We start from the raw sequence: 14,239 nt of genomic DNA, 5'->3' as shown, positions 1-14,239 counted from the left end.
GGTCAGAGAGAGTTTGAGAGGCCGGTTTATGGCTTGGTCGAAAATATAATGTATATTTTTGACCTTGGTTTTTGGTGCCCCCAGACACTCAGGCAAGCTCCTGGGAGATGGGGAGTGGGCTGTGCAGATTGAAAGGGTTGTGAGGTGCTGATAAGAGTCAATTCGTAACAAAAACAGTTCTTGAGCTATGCTTGAAAAATGGGATTTACCTGTTTTATATATACACTATATATTACAAATGTATGTGGACACATCTTCAAATGAGTGGATTCGGCTATTTCAGCCACACCCATTGCTGACAGGTGTATAAAATCGAGCACACAGCCATGCAATCTCCATAGACAAACATTAGCAATAGAATGGCCATACTGATGAGCTCAGTGACTTTTAACCTGGACGCACCAGCAAGTCATTGGGCGCCCCGTTCAACTGTACATTTTAAGTGGAAACCAGCAAGTCAGCCATGAAGTTCATCAAAAAGCACGTTTCAAATGTCCCTCACTAGAAACTGCCCCTGGAAGCAACTGTAAGGGCTGTTATTGTTAAGTGGAAACCTAAGATCATAGGAGACATTGGCTTGAGTGGTGTAAAGCTCATTGGACTCTGGAGCAGTGGAAATGTGGAGTATGAATCACGCCACTCTGACAGTTTGGCGGATGCCAGGGGATGCTACCTGCCTGAATGCATAGTGCCAACTGTAAAGTTTGGTGGAGGAGGAATAAAGGTCTGTGGCTGTGTTTCATGGTTCAGGTTAGGCCCAGTAGTTCCAGTGAAGGGAAATCTTAACACTACAGCAAACAAAGACATTCTAGAGAATTCTGTGCTTCTAACTTTGTGGCAACAGTTTGGGGAAGGCCCTTTCCTGTTTCAGCATTACAATGGCCCTGTGTATAAAGCGAGGTCCATGCAGAAATGTTTTTTTCAAGATCGGTATGGAAGAACTTGACTTGCCTGCACAGAGCCCTGACCTCAACCCCATAGAACACATTTGGGATGAATTGGAACGCCGACTCTGAGCCAGGCCTAATCGCCAACATTAGTGCCGACCTCACTAATGCTCTTGTGTCTGAATGGAAGTAAGTCCCCACAGCAATGTTCTAACATCTAGTGGAAAGCCTTCCCAGAAGAGTGGAGGATGTTATAGTAACAAAGGGGGGACCAACTCCAATGTTAATGCCCATGATTTTGGAATGAGATGTTCGACGAGCATACTTTTGGTCATGTAGTGTATTTCCACACTGAGGTTGGAATAATGCTGAGAAATTGTGAGAATTATGATATCGTCCGTTTAGCGCGGCTGTGTTGTTCCTACATGTCTGATCTCTGAGTAGAATTACTTTCTTACCTCAGTTAGCCACAAAATCCCTAGTTTGAATAATGCAGCTATTTTTCTGGAAGCTGTACTGCCCCGTTTCCCCTATGTTTTCCACCACGTGGGCCAGCCCACTAGCACTTTGACTTCAACCAATGAGCTTCCGCCCCCTAGCACTTTGACTTCAACCAATGAGCTTCAGCCCCCTAGCACTTTAACTTCAACCAATGAGCTTCAGCCCCCTAGCACTTTGACTTCAACCAATGAGCTTCAGCCCCCTAGCACTTTGACTTCAACCAACGAGCTTCAGCCCCCTAGCACTTTGACTTCAACCAATGAGCTTCAGCCCCCTAGCACTTTGACTTCAACCAATGAGCTTCAGCCCACTAGCACTTTGACTTCAACCAATGAGCTTCAGCCCCCTAGCACTTTAACTTCAACCAATGAGCTTCAGCCCACTAGCACTTTGACTTCAACCAATGAGCTTCAGCCCACTAGCACTTTGACCTCAACCAATGAGCTTCAGCCCCCTAGCACTTTGACTTCAACCAATGAGCTTCAGCCCCTAGCACTTTGACTTCAACCAATGAGCTTCAGCCCCTAGCACTTTGACTTCAACCAATGAGCTTCAGCCCCCTAGCACTTTGACTTCAACCAATGAGCTTCAGCCCCTAGCACCTTGACTTCAACCAATGAGCTTCAGCCCCTAGCACTTTGACTTCAACCAATGAGCTTCAGCCCCTCGCCATATGCAGTATATGAAAGCTAGCAAGAGGCACATGATGCACCCACAGCAGAGCGAGAGAGACAGCAATGACTTGGTGCACATATCTGCACATATGTGACATAGTACACCATTTTTGGGGACCACTTTTGGCATGTGAGTGTAACAGTATAACTTTAGACCGTCACCTCGCCCAAACCAGGGACCCTCTGCACACATCAACAACAGTCACCCACGAAGCATCGTTACCCATCGCTCCACAAAAGCCGCGGCCCTTGCAGAACAAAGGGAACTACTACTTCAAGGTCTCAGAGCAAGTGATGTCACCGATGTCACCGCGCACCACCGCTAACTAAGCTATCCGTTTCACATCCGTTACATGAGCACTACTTTCAGAACGACTGGCTAAAAAGTATAGAAGAGTACCGGAGAATCTCTTTAATAGACCAATAAGACAGAGAGTTCCAAACCTCTGACAATAATAGCTACATTTTCAGTGGTCCCCTCCTCACTCAGACCACTCCCAGACAATCCTAGCTAAATTCCTGCTTGAGAAATTGCCCTTTACTAAAGAAGCTATTTTTGTTTGTTTTCAATTAAACTGGTCAAAAATAATCCCAGTAAAGTACTTAATTGTTATCCAGAAATGATTTGATATGGAGTTTAAAACGGCTACATTGGACCTTTTAAAACAGTTCATAGTGTGCTCTCTCTACAACTACAAACATTTTAGAACGTTGCCCACCCTGAATGCATCTTTATAATATAGACTAACAAGGTGTCTAAAGCACCTAATAAATTAGTTCCAATAGGATTGGTAAACACGCAGCAACAGAAAACTAGTTTGGAACGAGATAGCAGTGGGATTGGGCACCGTTTCAGAATAGGGACCTATCGACTTCACGTTTGAAAAGTTATAAATGCTGGATATTAATGAGCCAGTAGATGTCACTAATCTTCATTGTCCAGTAGATGGCACTATCTCCATTGTAATTCAGACTATGATAAATACAGATTACCCACTATATTTCTGACATTTATAGAGCCCCCAAAGTCCTCATGAAATTGTTAATATGACTATGTTATATCTAATCATGAATAAGATAATGCCCCCCAGCTTTCCAGTGTTGTACTGATATCTATGTATCGTATTTGGTTATACCATACATGGCTACTCCTTGTCCCTAAGAGGGACATGAACAGAACACTGGGTGGAGTACATTACTCCCTAACAATGCAATTCATCTTCAATGTAATGATTGATGACACAACTCCATTACGGATGACTTTAGTCAACCATAGAAGGCTCACGTGGAGGGGTGTTTAAACAGGGACGGCTGTTGCACATGTTCCAGTCCCCACCTGTTCAATGTGATGTACACAGTGACAGGAAGTGCAGGTTAACTTTGTATTTGTCTTTGTCAACGGAGTCATTTAGATTCCATGACCAATGTTGGCATAATGAACAGGAACAAACATGATTTCATGGCCACTCTAATAGGTTGATAAACTTCTATGATCTACAAACCAGACCCTTTCATTCTCATGTTTGGCCGGGCCATTCTGAACCATTGTAACAAAAAAGCAAATCAATCTGAAATCATTCACTGTGAGAATGGGTTCACTCATTACAACTGATATTTAAGTGGGCTTTTATATGTTTGGGTGTACCACGACAAACAGTTTGAGAGACTTTCAAAAAGAGTATTGTTTGGTATTGAGGGCAGCCCTCCGACACTATTGACCAAGGGTGTAATGGGTTATGTGGTCTGTTCATTCTTATAATTTAAGAAGACTTTTATTTGTGGCTTCTCACAATCATACTCGTGTATACAGTCATACTAAAATATATCTTTAAAAATATCACGATTTAAAAAATGAAAAATAATCATACTTCAACGGTATCTGTTAATCATTGTAATGTAATCAATGTCACCATGTCAGTACTTCACTCAAATGTCAGTTGAACTTGTGAAGTTGTGTCGAGTCAAATGTTTAGTAGTTTGTGATAGTATGAGGCTTAACAAACCAGTAAGTATATAAATGATTATATCGATACTGTGTTGCTCATCTATACCATGTGCAACAGCAAAAAAAGGATCACATCACTTGTGTTCAATGCCATTCTCATGTGGACGGAACAGGAAAAAACTCTGGTCCGTAGACAACTTCTTCAGGATACCTTGTGTAAACATGTTACAATACACACACCAGTGGTTAGTATTCAAATGAAAAGGTGCCTTCACGTGGGGAGCAATTACTGTCAAAAAGATTAATATTCAACATGCATCACTGCCATTATGCGAGCATCTCTCTTACTCTCTTGTGCCTAGGGACAGAGGGCCATCTAAAGAGCATTTAATCAATAGCTATTAGGCTTCACATCAGAATAATTAGATTTCACTATTAAACAGGGCTATTCCCCTGACAGAATGTCGAACATAACTTGACTGGACTTCTGAGACAGCCCATGTATGGAATGAGTCGTTTGATATGAAAAAAATCAAATAAAGATGAAACAACCTGGATGCTAAATTAATTTTAAATCAGGTTGTTATTCCTTAAATGTTCCAGCAGGTGTCAGTATCGTTCCTATTAAGAGACATTCATGAGACAAGGCAAAAATAGGATTCACTTTTTAATCGTATTTTACATTAATTTCTGATATAATACATACATGAGTCTTATTGGCCCTTAATGGGATCACAACAACACTTTTTAAAGTTCATATGTATATCGTGGAAAAAAATAACCAACTGGCTTGGAATTGATTTAAAAAAAGATTGGTTACAGAAATCAACTGCACAACATGGAATTCAGTCACAAATGTCCGTTTCAAGTCTCTTTGCGTGGCGTCTTGGTTTCCTTTAATCTCATCCCCACTCATAACTCTTGCCATGCACAAAGGATTGACATGACAAAATAAAGCCTACAAGACAGAATTAAATACACAACAAATAGGTTTGGTTTCTGTGCCTGTGGTTTATTTAATGTATGGTAGGGTTCTGACGATGATTCAAACCCTTTATTAAGTACAACAGAAGCTGGGTGTGTCTTGTAACGAATGCTCAAATCATACGGAAGAAATATACCTTTTATAATGAATATACTGTACATGGTATCTATGTATGAATAAAAACAATCATAGTTGAGACTGAATGAACATTCTATACACTGTAAAAGACTAATCTGTTGTGTGACATTTTAGGCAAACGGAACCTTTTTAATTAGTTCAAGGTTGAAAGGTCATTGGTTACTTCGAAATAAGTGCTAGAATAAATGTTGGCGCCATTAGAACAGCGTTTCCCTTTCCTGGTCCCGGTGACCCAAAGCGGTGTTTGTGTCCTAACACTCACACACTTGAGTCAACTAATCAACAATTCATCATCAACCCTTTGATTTGAATCAGGTGTGTTAGGGTTAGGACAAAAACCGAGAAAGGTCATCATCTTTGGATCCCCCTGGTCCAGCATTTGGGAAACGCCGCGTTAGAAGGAAGTGTATTCTATACATTAGATGCCTAACAGAGTTTACTTTATTTCTTAGTCCAGTGAGGTCCAGATCAGTAGTAATGTTGCCAATTTTTTAAAGTGCTTTACATCAATAATATACATTGTTTAATGTTTCAGATGGACAGAACAGATTAACGACTAACTTAAACACAAATAAATATATGTAAAAACACATACATAATGTGGTATAACAACCCAAGAATGCTAGGATTCGTGTTACTTATGAAATATCACATTATACAACTCATTGCACATCTCCACATATGTATATATATATTTATATATATACACGGGATATATGAAGAGCAATGGATTATGATTCAAAGGGACTTGTGGTGAGTCCATATCAAGAGTTCTTTACAGCTTGATACCTGTCTATAAATACACCACATACAATGGACCAGTCGTTGGGTGTTGGTGTATCTTCAAGAGTTCTTTTCAATGGAAGGTCTTGTTCTCCTGACCTCCATAGCCACTTCTTCTGCGTTAAATAAATAGCGCTGGAGTGTGTTCACAAGTTGTGAATCCTTGGATGACTGGTGAGGGAGGGCAAAGGTAAAGAAGTTACGGGGAGAGACTGTGACTACTTGAGGTGGGTGTCTCTCTTTTTGGCTGCAGTGAGCTGTACTGGAGTCAGGGGGGGGGGGGTCTTGTGGTCTATTATGGAGGCAGCAGAGGGGGTTTGAAAGTACAGGCTCCAGTACAATGGCGAGGGGTCAGCATCTTGCAGGAGAAATGGTGCAGGGCGTCATGAGCTTCTAGGGAGAAAGGGGATGTGTCACTTCAAACACTGGGCAGATGAAATGTCTTTGTTATTTTTCTATCCACACTGTGTTCTCTAGTCGTTCTTTCCTCTAAGTTCAGTCTACACGTCACAGTAGTTCTGCTCAATATCAAATGTGCTAGGAATTAGCATATCACAAGGACACACATGCCAGCGAAGAATAAAAGTAGCACTTGCATAGGTACGGTTGTAATTTGACAACTACTACTAGTCATAATCAAAGTCCATTAGAAGGCCATGCTCTTGCCCAGCCAGCCACTGAATTCATTCCCAAATGGACTGAAACTGGATACATGTTCTGTTTTTGGACCATATAAATTACCTTTTAGCTTCTGTTGTATTGCATAACGCGCCTTTCTTTCTTGATCCAACTCGCTGCACAAAGTGTCTAAGCAAACAACACATAAATAATAAGAAAAGAAAACGCAATAATTGAGCTTCAAAGCGGTGGTTTGTAAACTTTGAAATGGATGACTGTAATTTATGTTGTTCACCCTCGGGTATTTTGAGTGACCTCTTAGTGTAGTTGAAGTGTGTATTTACACTACCGCGTTCCAGTAACTCTAGAACTAGTCTATCCGTGAAAGGGCGGCATCAGCTGTTGTCGTCTACTGTATGTAACTGATACGACGAGACGTAATGGTCTGCCTTTTACATTTTCCAGTGCGTGATTTAGGAGAAAATAACATTTACAAACAAAACACAGCGAAATCAATCTCTCTATGCTTTGATATTATTGCAGTTCATTCGACAATTTCCAGTCAAATTGCGAAAAATGTTGACAATTTGACAGGAATGATAAGCTATTATTTGTAGATTGTGGACACGCAGCCTAATTCTATAATGACCGAATTTATGCAAGTGTCACTTTCCCCTCTTCATTCTTGTGTGGTACAAGGAAGCAACAAAGTCAATAAGACTGTTCTTGTACACGCACGTTTTCATACTTTAGAACATAAATGCTATAACGATATGGGTCATTTCATTCAATTTAAGTCGGGACATATTATTTAATTTATTAAAACACTGACCATTTAGCATATTCCGATCATTTTTCCTGGAGACTCACCTCGGACAATATGAAGCTGTTGGACCATCTCTTCTCTGTAGGACAGTTCCCTCTTCATTTGGTCCTGAAAATTATCTGCATAGTGAGCAAGCAGACGGCTACTATTAACACAGTGCGCAAGTCCAAATAATAGAATTTAAGCCTAATGGGTTCTCAGCATTAATAAAGACCTCAATGTGTGGGAAACAGGAGCAGCTCTCGCTTTTGAAGCTAAACAATCATTTACTTCCATTTCAGCACCATGCCGCTGTCCACTAATGTTTGCTTCGTTGTAGTCAATATGTTCGCTGTATTTCTCTTTATGTTTAAACTCATTCTGAAACAGGCCAAGATGGTGGAAACGTGAATGACTTTAACTCTTAAAAAATAGAGTTACTTTTTTTTTATTTTTACTTTAATAGGTCGAGTTGCGCCTGTTTCCCCTCATGTAAATATTTCAGCTGCACGTCGACTCTGTGCATGTTTAAGCAGTAGGACAATAAAGCGTCCTACCTTTTAAACTTTGAAATTCGCGTTCCAACTTTTTCTGAGCTCCACTTGTTCGACAAGCTGTTTCTGAAGTTCCTCTGCAAACCGAAGCGGTCATCACCATTATCATAATCGTCGTTGTAAAAAGGAAATAGACAAAGCAATAAATTCCAAATGTGGCTTTCAACATACTAACCCTATATATTGCAGACCTATCTTAGCCTGTTCAACAATTAAAGCATTTGATTTTGATTACAGGCCTTTATAGGCCTAATACAACACAGGCCTATGGGTAAAAACAACCACAATGTTTCCCTTGGTTTATTTCCCTATAGTATCGTAATAACTATTATCAGAAGGCCTATGGTTGGAACGCTAACAGTCGTTTAGCCTCACTGTGTCTCCAAGCATGGTATTGCTAAATAATTAGCTCCATCGCCTCGGGGTTAGAGGCTCGAGCGCCGCAGCTTAACGGCTGGGCTCGTTAAAATATTAATAGTGTAAAAACGATTTCGTGTTACAATAAGTAGAACAATTCCGTTTCTCATAATTTAACATTAGAGGAGGTTAACGAATGGAAAACAATTCAAACGTGACCGTGGAAACTTGTGTTAAGCTGTAGGCATAACATTTATTTAGAAAGCGATTAAAAAAATAGATTATTAGACAGATCATAATAGGTATTATGTTGTTAGTACAGGACCTAGATATTAAAGGGGAAACCTCAGTCTAGCATATTAGACTGGTGATTCCACACGTCGTAGCCTACACAAGACCAACATGGAACATGGTGCTCATGTTCCATAAAAAGGCTTAGAATTAACAACACGAGGGTTTTTCGAATGTTGAAATAGGAGGCTTTGAGGAAGTAGAGATGCAAATAGAGCCGCGTTCACACGTGTTCGTTATGTTTAAAATATAACTATTTTAATTCAATGCTAAATATATATTTTTTATTCCCAGAACCGAAAATTAGGCTATTATGTTTAGTGATTTCCACCTTGCTTTGTTCAATTTAAGATGAGATCTAATGACTAGAAACGAGGCGAGGCGAGGCGAGGCGAGGCGAGGCGAGGCGAGGCGAGGCGAGGCGAGGCGAGGCGAGGCGAGGCGGCGAGGCGAGGCGAGGCGAGGCGAGGCGAGGCGAGGCGAGGCGGCGCGAGGCGAGGCGAGGCCTACTTGTTGGTCGTTTTGCACGAGGCTAATCAATATAAACAAATGGAAATGATCATTGATAAAAATCAAATGATTACCTTTAGCCATGTTTTCGATATCTTTTTCCTGGATCCTACTGACGTCATGCTGACGTAATGCCCCATTGCCTGCAAGAGAAATATTAAAGATGGCATCAGCTCATTAATTCATCTAATTTACTCCATTTTCTGTTACTAATGATCATATTTGGAACAGTAAAAAGTTGAGAAACCCCTGGCTAACAATTTCGTTACATAAAATATAATACAATAGGCTATATTACCATGGTAGGCCTACTAAACTTGTACACACTTACACACACACACAGAGAGAGAGAGACTCACATGGTGGGCTTTCCTTTGCTTGGTCCTGATAGGTTCTCTGTGGAACGTCCTCTCTTGTAGGAGAACGTTGTTTGTGTGGGTCGGAAACATGGAGTACACCTGATAAAGACAGACAGTAATAAGCGACGTGTCTATTTGCATACAGAAACTATACCATGAATATGTACTATGCAAGATAATAGGCCTACCGTTCGATTGCAATGGGCTGCTATGTTTTGATCCAAACGTAGATGGACCGTTCAAAGGCATGTGTCCATCCTTTTCATGTGTGTACACCTGCAAAATTAACCAAAGCCATTATAGTCAATACAACTGCAATCATCTATAATTATCTTCATTTCACAAGCAATTCTTTGAACGGATATACCCACGTGACACGTCTCCAATTTATAATTATAGGGAAGTAATTCAATTGTTGTCCACCTATCTAAATTGCAGTTTGACTGACATTAGGACGAGGCATGGGCAAAGGCCTAACCTTTTCCCAACACACTACAAGGCTCGCAGTAAACACTCCAAACAGAACCACTTCAATTATCTTTAGAACAAAAGACAAGGCACAGACCTAGGCTCCCACTCAGCGACCTTATTAAAACAAGCCTACTCAATTCTCAATCTCTTTAATATTGGGACGATGGTCTTTTTTGTAAATGTCATTGCCAAAATGTATTTTAACGAAAGATAATTTCCATATTTGTTCCAACCTGCCAATGTATGTGTAAACAGGCTCAGCCTTCTGTAATGTCAGGGTTTTCAACAGCACAATAAAACCCCATGCGAGAAGCCCTGGATATAGTTCATATAAGTGGCTGCTTTTTTTTTCATTTGACCAAAATATGAAAATCCCTTGCAAAAACGCGTTGAAAACATCACATTAGCCTACTGTTTAGGCTTCAAACTGTTAAAAGCTGCCAGCCATATCAACATCCTTTAAGGCCTATGACCATTGGAACTTTAAACACAGCATGATGACCATACTTTATGCCCATGCACTTACAAGACCAAACATCACCCATTTTCATATGGGATCCAAATAAATCTCCGTGGATTGATGCCTAAATTAATTTACAAACATGTGCGTAAATATATTGAACATAAAAACACTTACTTCGTACACCGGTGTATCATGGCGCTCTGACACCTGTCCACCCTGCCTCTCGTCATCAGAGGACCCGGAGTGGGGATCTTCCGGTTGTGGTCCTGGACTTGTCCCCAACTCTCGACTATCTTCAGGCCCGGAATGGGCTGAGTTGAGGGGCGGGGACTCTGACGGTCCTCCACTGACAGTTGGACTGACTCTTCATCCTCGTGTGCCCTGTTTGACTCCACGTCAACGTCTGGGTCGTCCACGCTATCCACATCCGGGGACATAGACCTATAGCTAGAACTTTCACTCACGAAATCTGGCGATAGGTAACCAGAGCGCACACCGCTGTACGTGTCCCTATTGCCGTATAGCTTTGCAATGCTTTCGGCGTCTTTCACCACAGGTCTGAACGCAGAGATGTAATTTATCTTCCGTGGAGTTGTGGGGAGTCCTTCCGTCGACCGGGCCTCATCCCCGGATTTATCCTCGTCGTTCCGGGTGGATTGTGAGCTGGAGCACCGTTCGCTGTCTTGAAAGCTATCCTTAGGTGTGTTTGCGCACCGGTCACTTTGATCCGATAACTCGAGGTCACTCTGTCTGACACTTAAGAGCTCTGTGGGTGGTTTGGGTGGTGACTGTTGATACGGTGGCATCGGCAGGCCACCTGCTGTTGGCAAAACATCGGGAAAGAGGGATAAATACTGTCCTTTGCTCCTGGCCAAAAGACACCCGAAACGTTGGTTTTATTTGTCTCTCCCACTCCGTCGTCCTTCTTTTGACACAGTCCAAACGCAGGGAATCCATACGGGTGGGGGAAGAGCGGTGGCTGGATCTTTTGAAGCATCCCAAAGCTCTTACTGGGCACAGGGATAACCGGGTAGTTCCGGACGCCATTTGACAGACTGATGTTAGGCCTACCTCGGTCTTCGTCACAGCGCAACGTTTTATGGGGTACCTCGGGGGAACTTCTTTGAGTTGGGTTACTGGTGGAATGTGACTTCAAAGGAGAGGACATGGATGACCCACTCATAGGTAGCGTCCTCTTACGACTTCCCCGTTGAACATCGCTTTAACATCCTCCCACGCGTGGGCAACATCATCCGACGAGCTTTTGTCTGTTAGTTTGAGATGGCGCCTCCACGAATTGAAGTTTGCTGCGTCTGGCTGTGTATACTTGGACTCGGGAGTGCGATGGGAGTGGAATATGAATTTATTCGGGGAAAAAAATACATGTTACAATATGTGCATTTAATGCACTTGGCCCTCGAGCTGTTATACCTGGCAGGTATGAAGCTACCTCTGCTTCCCCACGCGCATTCATGAGAGACATCAAAAGCGAAATTTTCCGGTAGCTTTGGTGGGTTGTGAGCACCAAGGAATGATTTACATAGCCTCTCCGCCTCCCGCTTAGTGATCATACCGCAGCGCCGCGAGGAGATTGGCATGGCGCCAGCGCGCCTCAGTATCTCGAGCTGGACGGGCGTGCACTGGACGCAGGTGATTCCAAGAGCAACGCGTCGGTTATGGATTTCGTTGTAACTGTAGTTCTTTAGCAATGTGTTGGATATCTGCGCCAAGCAAAGTCTTTCCTGGCCATCTATGACCAAAGACACGATGTGCACTCCATACAACGCGGTCTCGCTGACTTGGTTAGGCTTCAGGGAGATGGGGCTGGAGAAGGGCTGAACGTCCTGCTTGGAGCTGGGGGAAGAGCTGGAGTCTCGTCCCGCTGGTTGTTGATTGGGTATCGACTCCATTCCTGGAAGTCTGAAAATAAAAACAAATATTTTAGGGTAGCCTATTGCACTACCATATAGGCCTACAGCTGGCATAACACCTGTTAAAAAATGCACTAGCCCTAAATAGTTTGCAATTCATTCCAAATCAACAAATAAATAAATAAAGACCATGAAATAGCTTTGTAATTAATCTTACCAATAGGCCTACGCACGCACATTCTGTGCAATATTAACAATAACATGGTCAAGGTCTTAAAAGTAACGCGGAAGATCAGTGTTATTATATACTAATAACTATGCATTATTATTATTATTATTATTATTACATACTTAGTGTTATTATAGAACAATCAAAAACATTTTCAACCCAGCATTATTCACAAAAGTCAAGGATTAGTTAGTTATTCGTTTTTGGTGACCCAGTTCTAAATAAATAGATAAATAATAGCCTAATAAATAAAATTTAATATAAACGTTCCATTTTATACGAGCATGTTTAGTATAGGTATATTAATATTAAGTGTCTAAACCATCCGAAAGCAATTTTTTTAACATGACCTATTAGATTGTATTTTTTTGTAGGACGATGCCAACTAAGGCTATCCATGATCAGTTAGTTGTTTATTGACGGGACCTTTTCCTGTCGTCTTTAAATCGGCTCAGAGGCGAGGGTGATTACTTAAGAACTACATAAGATCCTTACACGCAAAAGAGCAGAAGGAAAATACACTCTGAGCTGCGCCAATGCGCTTACCAGAGAGGAAAAGAACAGCTAAGCTGCTTTCTTGGTAATTACACGGGTTAAATTGTACGTATTTGATCTGTTAATAAAAGACTAGCCATATATATAATTAAAACATCGCATGCGTGTCTCCCTAGATTAACGTTAGTACAACGCCTTATAGACCTACAATAAAATATTAAAATAGACTTTTACAAAAGGCAAATATTTCCCTCACATTTAGCATCTCACATCGGTCCCATTTTTGGGGGGTTTTGCGCAACGGTTGTAAATATATATTCTATAAGTCTTCCGAAAATAATATATTAAATTGGAAAATAAATTAAAGGTAACACTTACGAAAAACATGTAAAATATGAAACTGTTGTGACTGGTGATGAGACATTAAAATTTCAATAGAAAATACACAAGACAACGAATTGAAAAGAGTAAGATCCTTACCTTTCTTTCTGGAAAAGAGCACAGTACTCCTAGGCTTAGGAAACAACTTTTCATCAAAAAGTTGAACAAAAATCACCGACACAAGCAGAGGTCTAGTCCGAGATTAAATATACTGTTGCTGGACCAAGCGTTCAGACTAGCCAAATCTCTCTCTGAAGTGTTTCTGTTTCTGGCTCAGTACAGTGAACGGACTTCCATCCTCTTCGACTCTCACCGGCTGAGTGGCGCACGAGAGAGTGACCGCATGGCAGTCCTCGAGCCTTCGCCACTCCTCAAGACAGCAGTCGACGTTCCTCACTGAAGAAGTGACCGCTAAACTAATGGATGGCAAGGCACACCCACTTAGCGTTCCTTCTCTTTAACTATATTATCTCCTGGACAATGAAGGAACAACAGCCACGAGGCTGTTACTTGATCCATTTAAACTTTACTCAGTGGATCTTTCATAGAAGTGCGGAAAAAAATATAAAGAGAAAGATAGCTGGATATATATTGCATTAACATGGTGTGCTAAGTAGTAAGGTGCATTTGATAGATTGACACTATGTTGACACAATTAACGACCAACGATATTTTAATAGTAGACAAATAATTATAATTTGATGGGTGCATTTATTTGTCCCATTTCACACATGTAGGTACAAGTGTGTATTATACCCATATGCTAATTGGAAATGTATTTATGATTTATTTATTTTTTGCACAACTCTTCATCGGAGAGTAACTGCCCCTACCAAATGCCAATGAAGGCCTATAGACTATTTCCAGTATTAACAAACGAGCAAATTTAGGACCAAACTGAATATGAAATCGAAGGCAACAA

General features: G+C 41.3%; 1 pseudogene; it reads right to left on the bottom strand.

Annotated features, from left to right (window-relative positions):
- Window positions 1-4,703: 4,703 nt before the first annotated feature.
- Window positions 4,704-13,665, bottom strand: LOC124021039 (annotated as a pseudogene).
- Between the last annotated feature and the right edge of the window lie 574 nt (window positions 13,666-14,239).

This window comes from Oncorhynchus gorbuscha, unplaced genomic scaffold, assembly GCF_021184085.1.
Source record: "Oncorhynchus gorbuscha isolate QuinsamMale2020 ecotype Even-year unplaced genomic scaffold, OgorEven_v1.0 Un_scaffold_1028, whole genome shotgun sequence".
In the NCBI taxonomy this organism is placed as follows: Eukaryota; Metazoa; Chordata; class Actinopteri; order Salmoniformes; family Salmonidae; genus Oncorhynchus; species Oncorhynchus gorbuscha.
Note: the sequence above shows the minus strand (reverse complement) of the source record. Positions and strands in the feature narration are given on the sequence as shown.